This window comes from Rutilus rutilus, assembly GCF_951802725.1.
Source record: "Rutilus rutilus genome assembly, chromosome: 16".
NCBI lineage: Eukaryota > Metazoa > Chordata > Actinopteri > Cypriniformes > Leuciscidae > Rutilus > Rutilus rutilus.
In genome coordinates this window covers 3,812,528-3,826,137 of record NC_140224.1, presented here as the reverse complement: position 1 = coordinate 3,826,137, position 13,610 = coordinate 3,812,528, and the positions used below count along the sequence as shown (strand labels likewise).

At 38.9% G+C, this 13,610-nt stretch overlaps 1 protein-coding gene across 1 annotated transcript in view; it reads left to right on the top strand.

Annotated features, from left to right (window-relative positions):
- The window catches only part of LOC311305681 (uncharacterized protein), a gene marked incomplete at both ends in the record, with an annotated part of 309,017 nt that overhangs the window by 73,152 nt on the left and 222,255 nt on the right, over window positions 1-13,610 (top strand). The gene's annotated exons all lie outside the window — the stretch shown is intronic.

Here is a 13,610-nt window from a genome sequence, read left to right as displayed (position 1 = left end):
ATTCTATCAACGATGTAATGTGAACATGGTCTCTGTTTGGAGTTTAGGTCTGTATACTAAGATTTCTTTCACTCTTATATCAACTATTGTATGCAGTGTAAAATGTGGTTTGATGTGGAGTAAGTAAATAAATAAATAAAACTCTGAAATGAAATTAACATTCAGTAAACTCTTCAACTGTGGTCTGTAAAAATTCCTTTCTTCTTCGTGTGCTTAAAGTACCGAACTACCGATACTTGACGCTGCACCGCCATCTATCGACGTGGATCAGCGCACTTGTTCTTGAGTTTATGTAACTGAAAGAAATGAGTTTTAGACACAAATATGAATTGACTTGTCGGTCATCAAATGTATTCTGTTGCTGTGCATGTTAACGCTGTCTTCTGGCTTTCAGACCTTTTCTTTTTCCTCTTCGAGGAATTAGCACCAGAGACGGCAGCCCAATAACAGACAGACAGACGTTCCTGAACTTCCTGTAATTTATATAGATTCATTCTGCCTCCATAAAACCTGTCTATGACATAACTGGGCCATAGTCATCTGTTTCCTCCCCGTTATTTTATTTCCCTGATTTACAATCCTCTCAATACAATTCTTATTTTTCACATTCAGAGAATTAAACCAGCACAACAATGAAAAGGATAATAGCGACTCAATACAGGATCTGTAGAACATTCACATCAATATTTTATCCACATTAAATGACCTTAGTTTCTGCAAACAATACAATCTTTGCTGCCCCCTCTTACACAAAGCGTCAGTATTTGGTAAAAAGTCAATTTGTTATCCAAGACAGTACCCAAATACTTGTACTGTTCAACACTCTGAATACCCTGCGTTGTCCCTCCGGAGGAGTTCAAGATAAGATCGTCCATAAAAATCTCAACCTTGTCTGTTACATCAATATTTCTTATTTCTGGGTCATCTCCATCCGTTACATTCAAAGCATGAAGATAGTCTTTAATATATACCATTTCTGGGGATTCATCAGAAGAATTCATAATCATTTCTTCTCAATTTCCAATATTTATTACAAGATATAAATTTTTTTTTTTTGAGTTAGCTGTTAATGAACTGTAAGGTTAAAAAAATATTTTTTAGGCCCATCCTGGATTAACTAATGAGACACAAATAGATGCAGTGTATTTATGTAAAGTCAAATCTTTAGTTTGAAGTAAGTCATGTTGTATGTGTGCAGTCAATTCTTTGTGGAACCATCCTAAGGCCTTGATGATGCATTCAGCGGAGATGTGCAGAGGAGGACCATTTCCCCTTGGCATGGTGGGGTCGTGACCTGCTGGACGAGGAGGCTGGACTGGCTGAGGAACTCTGCAAAACACATAAACATGCTGTATGAAACGGTGCATTTGTGCACTCGTAAAGTCTGTAATCAGCAATATTTTAAAATTGAAAATTGCTTTTTTTTTTTTTAAGTATCTTTTTATCAACATTACAACCATTAACAACCTGAACAGAAAAACAACAACAACGCCCGGCAATTACAGTACAAATCTATCTATAAATTACAGAAACGTCCGTCCGTCCGTCCGTCCGTCCGTCTGTCTGTCTGTCTGTTATTCGCATATCTCTCGAACCGTTAGTCCGATGGATTTCAAACTCGACAGGTGTCTCGCTACGGGCACGAGTAAGTGCAGTGCCAAGTTTGACGTTGTTTGGATGAGAAATGCTAAATATATCGTTAAAAATATCAGTAAAAGAAGAACTTAAAAGGTTGTGGTTTAAAAATAAACATTCTGACCTAAACACTAAGTCAGCTACACTGTTTACTTCTGAATATTATAGTTTGGTTCCAAAACGTGATAAATCCATTTTGATTAATTTGAGTAAAAATGTGTTTTCTTTACCAAGAAACCAACAATTACTAAAAACACACACAAAAACTGATTTTGCACAGGCACTTTGCACTGCTCCCTGAATCGACACGCTTATTCATTTGTGGATGTAAACTGAATCTATATGTCAGCTATGCTGTTTACTTCTGAATATTATATTTCATTCTGGTGCGCTTAACGTTATCACTATTGTGTAATAATAGCCTATGTTATTCGCCAACTAAACACATCCTATTCAATGCGTTCACAGTCTCTTTCACGAGCATCATTTGTAGTAGCCTACTCACAAACTGTTTGCTCAAGCATAGCGTTTTCTCGGAGTTCACTGTGTGCTTTCTACCATGCACAAATAAAAATGTCACTGAACCTTTGCTGTGTAATTGTTACAATAAGCATTCAATCACACCAAACCAACAATTACTAAAAACACACACACAAACTGATTTTGCACGGGCATTTTGCACTAGTAATAATAATGATAATAAGTAAAGAAAGAAAATAAATAAATAAAGTGACAGGAGCATTATAATATACCAAACCTCAAAATATTACTTAAAGAATCGTCATTACAATCAAGGTATGGGGTCCATGTCTGATGGAAATCTTCAGTTGACAAATGTGTAACGCATGTTAGATATTCTAATGGAATAATTTCTCTAATAATATTATGCCATCCTTTTAAAGAGGGAGGTTTATCACTGATCCAGGATAACAATATATTTTTCCTAGCAGCAAAGGCTAGGATGTCAAATAAACGTCTAGCGAATCTATTTGGCAAATGTCCATTTGGAAGACCTAAAATCAAAAACAATGGGTCCAGCTGTAACACTAATCCAAACATTTGACTCATATACTGAACCACTTTTGACCAATAATTTCTAATTACAGAACAGTCCCAAAAACAATGAAAATGGTCCCCCACTTCCACCCTACATTTAAGACATAATGGAGAATTGCTTGGGTCAAATTTACTTCTAAGGAATGGTGTGATATGCATTCTATGCACAACCCTGAGCTGAATAGCTCTAGCCTTGTTGCAAACAGAGATTTTATTTGCCTGAGTCCAAACCCGCTCCCAATCCTCCTCTGTTATAGTCTTTTTCAACTCACCCTCCCATAATCTTCTAAGATCTTGTGTATTCGCCACTTCATATAAGCAAAGGGTGTTATAAAAGCAAGATATCTGCTTTCTCAATGGGGGATTCAAGAGAATCTTCTCAACAGCCGCCACAGAGTGGTTAGTGATAAGGGCAATATTTAAAAAAATATAATCCCTGATTTGGAGAAATCTGAAAAAGCTGGATCTGGGCAGCTTGTATTTTATAACTAAATCTTCAAAAGATAATAGAGAACCTTCGTTGACCAAATCACCAAGTCTACATAACCCATGAGCTTGCCAAACCTTAAAACCAGAATCTAAAAGGTTAGGCATAAACGCTGGATTATTGTAAATTGGAGTCAGCGGAGAAGACATACCAGCCCTGCCCTCAATCCTACGTATGATGGACCAGGCCTTCCACGTATTAAGCACAATTGTGTTATCACATAGTGCCTTAATTACCTTGAAACTTCTAACAAATAGCAGATTTTGTAAAGGACATGATAATTGTAAGGCCTCTAAATCAACCCAAGAAGATTTAGGATCCTCTCTGAACCATTCGGCAATAAATCTGAGCTGGCAGGCCAATTGATGTTTTCTAATGTTTGGCAGATCCAAGCCCCCTTTAGAACTAGAGAGTTGCAACTTTGAAAATTTTAATCTTGGTTTTCGTTTACTCCATATGAAGGAACTAAGCCAACCAGTTAATTCCTTTACCCTTTTAATCGGCAACAGGATTGGTATCATCTGTAATGGGTAGAGAAGCCTGGGCATTATATTCATCTTAACTACAGCAATTCTTTCAAGCCAGGAAATGGGGAGATCAGACCATCTAACTAAATCGTTGCGGATTTTATCAAGCAATGGGAAAAAATTAACTTTGGCCAATTGACTAATGATAGGGGTAATATGGATTCCTAAATACGTAAAACCAGAGTCCGACACTTTGAATGGAAAGGAAGCCATATTAATTATCCGAGTGCTTGAGTGTCTCAAATGCATAGCAACAGATTTCGAGAAATTTATTTTATACCCTGAAAACTTCCCAAATGAATTAAAGGGATAGTTCACCCAAAAATGAAAATTCTGTCATCATTTACTCACCCTCAAGTTGTTCCAAACCTGTATGAGTTTCTTTGTTCTGCTGAACACAAAGGAAGATATTTGGAAGAATGTTTGTAAACAAATAGATCTCGGTCCCCATTGACTACCATAGTATATATTTTTCCTACTATGGCAGTCAATGGGGACCGAGATCTGTTTGGTTACAAACATTCTTCCAAATATCTTCCTTTGTACAATACAGGAAACTCATACAGGTTTGGAACAACTTGAGGGTGAGTAAATGATGACAGAATTTTTGGGTGAACTATCCCTTTAACAATATCTACTAAAGCAGGCACAGACGATTCAATGTCTGATAAAAAGAGCAATATATCATCCGCATAGAGGGAGATCTTGTGCTGTCCAAGACGACCCGAGACATCAGACACAGCCGACCCCTCCCTAACCGCCTGTGCCAATGGCTCTATTGTTATAGCGAAGAGCAATGGGGAGAGGGGGCAGCCCTGTCTAGTGCCCTGGAGTAAAGGAAAGTTGTCAGACCTATGACCGTTAGTGACAACAGCTGCGAGTGGAGCAGAATATAGTAAACGCACCCATCTTATAAAATTATCACCGAGGCCAAACCTTTGCAAACTATAAAATAAATAAGGCCACTCCACGCGGTCGAAGGCCTTCTCCGCGTCTAAGGATAAAATAAGGGTGTCACTGTTACATTTTTGAGAGAGCTCGATAACATTTAGAAGCCGTCTAATATTATTACTCGAACTTCTACCCTTGATGAAACCCGTTTGGTCTTCACCAATGATAGAAGGAAGTATTTTCTCCAGCCGAAGTGCAAGGATTTTGGAGAGTAACTTTAAATCTACGTTTAGCAAAGATATCGGTCTATATGACCCACAGCTCTCCGGATCCTTCCCTTTTTTTAAAATAAGGGAAATGTTGGCCTCTTTAAGTGATTGAGGAAGCCTGTTTGTCATAAATGAGTGATCAAACATGGCCAACAGGGGATCTATTAATATTTGCTCGAATTCTTTATATACTTCACACACCAGACCATCCGGACCTGGGGATTTGCCAGACTGTAAACTATGTAAAGCCATTAAGGCTTCTTCCCTTGAAATGGGGGCATTCAAAACCATTCTTTGATCATCAGATATACTAGGGAGTGTTAAGCGATCAAAGAAATTTTCCATAGCGTTATATTGTTGAGGGAGATATTCAGTTTGATATAAGTCATAATAAAACTGCTTAAACGTATCATTTATAACACCACAATCAAATGATTGCTTTCCAGAAGAATCCATAATAGAGGTGATAAACTGTGGGCCAGATTTCTCCTTCAGTAAATAAGATAGATACTTGTTAGGCTTATTGCCATGCTCATACAGTCTTTACTTTGAAAACAGTATTTTAGTGTTGGCCTGTTGCGATAAAGAATCCAAAGAAGCGCGTATTACACCCAGCTTCTCCAGATTGGCAGGAGACGCATCACTCACATGATCTCCGGTTGCTCTTTTGAGTTCTTGTTCTAAGCATTCCTGTTTCTCTACTTGCTTCTGTTTTTTAGTAATGGAATAAGATATAACTAATCCTCTGATAAACGCTTTGAAAGTCTCCCATAACAGCGATGGATCATCCATAGACTCTGAATTAATCGACCAAAAAATCTTAAATTCAGAATTAAGATATGAAAGAAACTTCTTGTCTTTAAGCAGTAATGTATTAAATCTCCATCGCTTAGTAGATTTTGGAGATCCTCCCACTAACATTTCCAATACTCCCATGGCATGATCGGAAACCACAGTATTGCTTATGAAACAACGGGAGATATATTGCAGAGTTACACTTGGGACAAAAAAATAGTCAATCCTTGAATAACATTTATGGGGAGTAGGGTTGCAAAATTCTGGGAATTTTCAAAGATGGAAACTTTCCATGGGAATTTAAGGGAATAAACAGGAATTTATGGGAATAAACGGGAATAAACTGGGAATTTTCAAAGTTGAGGGTTTGCTCTTCATAGGGAACTTAAATATAGTTGAGGAAAGTATATTTTAGCATAATCTTGACTAAAACAAACAGATGCCATTCAAATACACTTGAATATCCATGCCATTCCTCAATCACATGCACATAGCACACTGCTTACTGCATGGCTATTGAGACCACACCCCCTACTGGCACTGTGCATGCCTCCATCACATGTACAGAAGCCCAAAGCACAAGACTATTGAAGGCACACATTTGAGCCTGTGGACTAAACAAAGTGAAGTAAGTTTTGATGATATTATGGGGAAATATATTTATTAAATGTTTAAATTGCAAATATCACATACAAATGTATTCATCTAGTAGATAGCAAGCTGATAAGTTAGATGCTAAATAAGCTAGCATAACTTTATTTACCACATAAGTAGGGCTGGGCGGTATGACGGTATATATCGTTACCGCGGAAGAAAATGTCAACTGTAACAGATTTTTTTATTCCGTGTATACCGCGACATGTAAATAAGTAGACGTGGTTAACTCACATGCAGCGTGCGTGAGACTGAGACACTGATATTTGTCAAAGAAACATGAAGAAAGACCAAGAGGATCCACAAAAGGAATTACGTTTTCAAAATGAATGTGATATTTTCGGGGGGGAGGGTGCAGAAGTCAACTAGAGCAGTGCAGCACACTGAAAGTTTAGAGAGATGCACATGCTCGCAACGGGGCTTACTTGACAACAAGTTCATATCAATATTCTAACGAATAGAAATAACCTTAAATAATGTATCTATCCGTCTCTTATGTGTACAGTTACTTTCAGAGTGGACACGCAAGCGGTTGCCGTGGTAATGAATATTTCCAAAATTCCTCAGCTTAACTTCCCATGGAAATTTACCGTAAACTTTCTGGAAATTTACCGGAAATTTTCCGCCCCTTTGCAACCCTAATGGGGAGTAGAGTAGAAGGTAAAATCTGTTTGCAAAGGGTTAAGTATACGCCAAACATCAGAAAAACCGAATTCCTCGCATAAAGCAGATAATGTTTTGGATTGCTTAGATGGAGGGCAATGTTTTGGAGGTAGTCTATCCAGTAAAGGATTCAACAAACAATTAAAATCTCCCCCTACAATTACAGTACCAGAAGCAGTATCTAGCAAATCTGAAAAAGCCTTTGTGATCAGCTCAGGAGAAAAGTTTGGTGGGTAGTATATATTTAAAAAGGTTATCTCCTCTCCATACAGTAGCCCTCTAACAATAACGTAACAGCCTCGTTTATCCTTAGTGCTATTTATAATCTTAAGGGGTAGATTTCTATTAACAACGATAGCTACCCCCCTACTACTCGTTGTAAAGGAAGAAAAATTCATTTGACCAATCCATCTATGTCTGAGACTGGCATGTTCCTTGTCATTCAAATGTGTCTCCTGCAACAGGGCCAGATCAACACGCTCCTTACTTAGTCAAAAACCTTCAGAATTTTAATTTGACTATGTAAACCCCTTAAATTCCATGTAGAATTTTTTTAATTATTAATAACCATCTATACATTTATTTTAATATAATGAAAAAATAAAATAATAAAAAATAAAATGATAATAATAAATAAAATAAATAGATCTCCTGCACTAAATTTTTTGCATAATTTTGTTTTGCATTGTACAAAAGGAAGAAGTACAAACATTTCCGGACAATAGAACATTGAATAGAACTCAAAAAAAAACCCGTAAACATAAAATAAGAAAGGAAGAGGCGCTTTCCCTACTCATAAAGGGAACTCTTTACCCCCCAAAAAACCCAACACTTTCCGAACAGCACGGAATAAAAATCTTTCAATCACAAAAACAAACAAAAAAACCACTCAAGAGGTAAACTTGCGTAATCACATCGTCTGCACCGTCCAGCAAAAGAAAGAAATATAGCTGCTACCAGACGCAAAACAGAAAAAAGGAGAAAGAAACGCATTCATGTCAACGCTTCGGCGCCACGCACCGCAACGAAAGATTCGCCGCACCGAAAGATTCATTCACCCACCACAGGCCTATTCGAGGGTGAACTGACAGCAACCACGGCTCGATCAATATGAACAGTCTCCGCTATAAATTCCGAGACCGCTGCCGGCCTGATGAAGATCTTGGTGGTATTCCCCATCGTTACTCGCAGCTTAGCTGGATATAACATTGCATAGCGGGCTCCGATCTCCTGCAAGCGGCGTTTGACCGAGTCAAATTCCTTACGCTTTTGGATCACCAAAGCGGAGAAATCTTGAAAGAAGGAGATTTTATTGTTCTCAAACCGCAGGTTGTCATGCGTGGACAACTTTCTACTTGCATCAAGAATCCTCTGTCTGTCTCCGAAATGATGCATATGCACCACCAGCGGTCGCGGTCTCTCCTTGACACCTGGCCTGGGTGCTAGGGTGCGATGAGCCCTTTCGATCTTGACATAGCCTCCCTCGGTCTGCAGCTGAAAAAAGTCCGGAATCCATTTTTGAAGGAAAGTCACCGCATTAGAGCCCTTCTGGTAAGCCAACAATACGTATATTTTTGCGCCGTCCTCTGTTCTCCAGATCATCAGTGTGCTCGGTAAGCGACACGATTTGGTTTTCCAGAGTTGAAACGCGGGCCTGCATGCTATCCACTAATTCCTCCGCCACAACGATTCTTTGCTCGGCCTCATCTAGCCGCGTTTTACAGTTCTCCAATTCCTGGGAGTGAGCATGTACTATCTCAGCTAGGGGATCGAGTTTGGCATCTATTGTTTTCGAAATCGTCTCCGTCATGTGTTGAAACGCCTTCGCCATGGCCGGGCTTAGATCAAAATCGCCGCTAGCTTCCCCCTTACCTTATTCCAGCGGAATATCCGACGCGGCCGAGGGGGAAGAGGCTTTTTTCTCAGCTTTTTTGACAGAACGAGGCATTTTCGAAAAAGACTCTGGCCAAAAGGATTCCAAAGACATACTACAACAATGGCATAGCCAAAGCTGTCATGTTGCGTCTGAAGTAACTGAAAAAATACAGATAATTAGCTGAGTGGTGCGGGAGCTAGTGAAAATTGCTGTTACTCCCTCTCCGCCATCTTGCCGCCTCCCTAAAATCGCTTTTTACAATGCAGATTGTATCAAAGCAGCTTCACAGTGATAACATGATAATAATACAACAAAGTTTGTTTCTAGAAGAAAATTGCGTCATCGTCCACCTTAAGTAAGGCAGAACAATAATATTGTTGAATATTAAATGTTCCCAGCTAAGCAAGCCAAAAGCCAAGGCAACAGTGGCAAGGAACCCAAACTCCATGTGGTGACAAAATAGAGAAAAAAACCCAGGCTCAGTCGGGGTCCAGTTCTCCTCTGGCCAATGAGCGAACATTCTATGATTATGATCCAGGCAGCATTACAGGTCAGAAGTCAGATTGGATCAGAACATTCAGAATATTTACCAGGTCCATCTGGTTGGAGGTCGGAGTCATCACGCCAGTATGGTTTGACTAGTTTGTTGAGGATCAGTGCCGATGGCTGTCGTGTCGATGAGGCCTTCACAGGGCTGATGGGTCCAGGTGCAGGTCCACCATCTGATCTGGATACGGCCAGGATCCGGCTGACTTCAGTAAACAGGGAGGGACTGGTTGACACTTCAGGACTGCGTTGTCATCGTGTCCAGGCGCAGGTCCTTCATCTGATCTGGATATGGCCTGGATCCGGCGGACTGCGGTAAACCTCGGATAAAGAGAGAGACTAATATTAGCGTAGATGCCATTCTTCTTATGATGTAACGAGTACATCAGGATTTATGGGAAGTGTTCCCGGTTCCGGCTGGCCTAATCTATGCAGCCTAACATTGAATTATCTATAATGTGTTATGTGTATGCTAGGTCAAAGAGATGTGTTTTTAGTCTAACTTTGAACTGACAGAGTGTGTCTTCTCTTTCCGGACAATGGTAGGAAGACTGTTCCAAAGTTTTGGTGCTAAATAGGAGAAGGGTCTACCGCCAGCAGTCGATTTTGATATTCTAGGTGTTATCAACTGGCCGGAATTTTGAGATCGCAATAGATGTGAAGGACTATAATGCGTTAAGAGCTCGCTCAAGTACTGTGGAGCTAAACCATTTAGTGCTTTGTAAGTAATCAGAAATATTTAAACATTTCTGCGATGTTTAATAGGGAGCCAATGCCGTGTTGACAGAACTGGGCTAATATGGTCATACTTCCTGGTTCTAGTAAGAACTCGAGCTGCTGCGTTTTGGACCAGCTGTAGTTTGTTTATTAAGCGTGTAGGGCAACCACCCAGTAGAGCATTACAATAATCTAGCCTTGAGGTCATGAACTCATGAACTAATTGTTCTGCATTTGTCAATGAGAGCATATAACATAATTTAGATATATTTTTAAGATGGAAAAATGCGGTTTTACAGATACTAGACACGTGACTTTCAAATGACAGATTGGTATCAAAGAGCACACCCAGGTTCCTAACCGACGACGAAGATTTGACAGAGCAGACATCAAGTGTTAGACAGTATTCTAGATTATTACGTGAGGAAGTTTTTTGTCCAATAATTTATAACCCTTACCCCTTTTTGGACTTAAGTTATATATAAGAGTAGAGATGGCAAGGCTTGATATTAACTTAGGTAAAGATAAAGACTAGTTTGCTCTGGTTTACCCAGCAATACTTCCGAAAAATCAGACCCAAGCTTTACGCTTATAATGTATTCACCAACCCAAAATCTCAAACGTTTACATTATACAAAAACAAAACAAAACAAAATAATAAACAAGGTAGAAAACAAGAAAACATCAGTTACATCAGACGTCAAACAAGAAAAGTTAAGCATTTGGGAATCTTGACTGGAAAAGTGAATTACTAAACTTAGCTGATGGAGAAGCCGGCATAGCTTGGTACTGGATGAAATGTCCTTGAAAAAGTCCACTCTTTTAACTTGATAGTCCCAATGTTGCAGCTAGGAAAAGTGTCCTCCTGTCTTCCACAAGTGCAATCCAAACCCTATAGTGCTCACGTTAAACAGCCAGGCGTCATAATCCAAGCCTCCAACCATAAAGCAGAAAGTTATCTGAAGCAAGTACTTTCACCCATGTAAGAAAGCACAGGAATAAAAAGGTCCATCTAAATAGACGACACATTCACAATTAGCATGAATAGCCCAATGCTCAACACACTCCATATCATGGTTATACATTAAATAATGTACACTCAAGTTTTGGTAATATTGAGAGAACAAAAACACACTACTTACTGATTGACCAAAAAGGAAACATTCCTCAATCATAGGACCTTAAAAAGTCAAATAGAATAGCCCAAGGAAGCCATTGCTTCCTCTATCCACATGCTTGCCTACTTCTTCAGGTATAGTACCTGGCTAAATACTCATCTATAAAGATGATTAGCGCCCCCGAATGGTGTGGAAAAATATAACCGCTAAGGTAACAGAGTTAAAGCTGTTACAAATTAGAATCTCTGTTTTTTCAGAATTTAGTAGTAGGAAATTACTAGTCATCCAATTTTTTTATATCAGCTATGCATTCCGTTAATTTTGGGAATTGGTAGTTTTCGTTAGGTTGTGAAGAAATATAGAGCTGAGTGTCATCGGCATAACAGTGAAAGCTAATTCCATGCTTCCTAATGATATCTCCTAATGGTAGCATGTACAGAGTGAACAGCAGTGGTCCTAGTACTGAGCCTTGTGGTACGCCATACTGAACTTGTGATCGATAAGACATCTCTTCATTTACTGCTACAAACTGACAACGGTCAGATAAGTATGATTTAAACCATGCTGATGCAATTCCACTAATGCCAAAATAATTTTCGAGTATTTAAAAGAATGTTGTGGTCAATAGTGTAAAATGCAGCACTAAGATCGAGTAACACTAATAGAGAGATACAACCACGATCGGATGATAAGAGCAAATCATTTGTCACTCTAACAGAGAGCTGTCTCTGTACTATGGTACGGTCTAAATCCTGACTGAAAATCCTCACAGATATCATTTCTTTCTAAAAAGGAACATAGTTGTGAAGATACTGCCTTTTTTAGTATCTTTGACAGAAAGGGTAGATTTGAGATCGGCCTGTAATTGACTAATTCTGTAGGATTAAGTTGCGTTTTTTTAACAAGCGGTTTAATCATAGCCAGCTTAAAAGTTTTTGGTACGTATCCTAGAGACAAAGATGAATTGATGATAGTAAGAAGAGGATCTATGACCTCTGGAAGCATCTCTTTCAGTAGCTTAGTCGGTATAGGGTCTGACATACAGCGGGGGAAATAAGTATTGAACACGTCATAATTTTCACGTCACGATTATTTTGTATTACTCTTGTACTTCTGTACTTTACTTGTTTTATTGTCTGTAGCGCTTTGGGTTTCAGAAAAGCGCATTATAAATAAAATGTATTATTATTATTATTATTATCTCGATGCCGAACTGCCATCTGCTCAGATTTAGCTAGGATCAACCAATCGTCGATAAAGTATAATACGCGAATGCCCTGGAGTCTCAGAGGAGCCAGAGCTGCATCCACGCTTACTGTAAAGGTGCGGGGTGATAAAACTAGGCCGAATTAACCCTCTGGGGTCTGAGGTGTTTTCTGGCCCTGGAGGTGTTCTGACATGCTCTGACATTTATGCTTATTTCTGTTACTTGTGACATTTTTCATGGCTAAAGTCCGATTACACTGTATTCAGCACAAACTCTGCTACAATAATATGCCAGCAGCATGTATGTAAAAATTTGTAGTTTTGAGATAATTACATTTATGCGTGGTTTGTAAAAAAAAAAAAAAAATTGTCACTGAAATAAGGCCATGAAACCCATACTGATTATTTATTTACAAGACTTTTGAAAATTGTATCAAGTAGCCTAGAATATTTGCTCCAAAACTATGTGAAAATCTTCCTGACTGCTCATTCAGATAAGACAATATACTGATTTAAAATTTGTAAGACGTGTTTTGTGTAAGAAAGCTTTATGCGAGTGGGCGTAATCACATACTGCATATGTATGGCTTTCACACCTGAGAAAGACAAAGGCCCTCCCCTAATGGCCCTATTAAATTTTACTTTTAAGAGTAGATTTGAATGCGGGTACTTTTACTTTAACTCGAGTACATTTCTAATGAAAAAACTGTACTTTTACTTCGTTACGTTGGGCGACGTTCCTCTCGTTACTTTATTTTAATGCAATATGTGTTGTTAAATGCGTAGTTTATTCCAAGCGCGCTGTATCTTTTTTCTGGGCTTGAGCAATGCTCAATTCACAATTGAATCACTCTTTTGAGTCGATTCTGTTCAAAGACTTCATCAAACAAGTTGGCAGATCTGTCTAAATCGGTTCGCGAATCAGTTTGAATGATCTGTTCAGTTCCTGCACGCACTGAATCGTCTGAAGTGATTTCAATTCACACTCGACTCGGAGTCATAACAGGAAGATTTAAGAACATCAAGAGCGTTGGATGAAGTGGCCGTGGACCTACAGTACAGTCAAGTGAGAACAAATCTTAAAATGCATCATATTTTTGCCAGCGATGAAGATCTTTATTAGTTGAACATCTTCGTATGCTGTCTGTGAATGAATGATTCCACAGGACG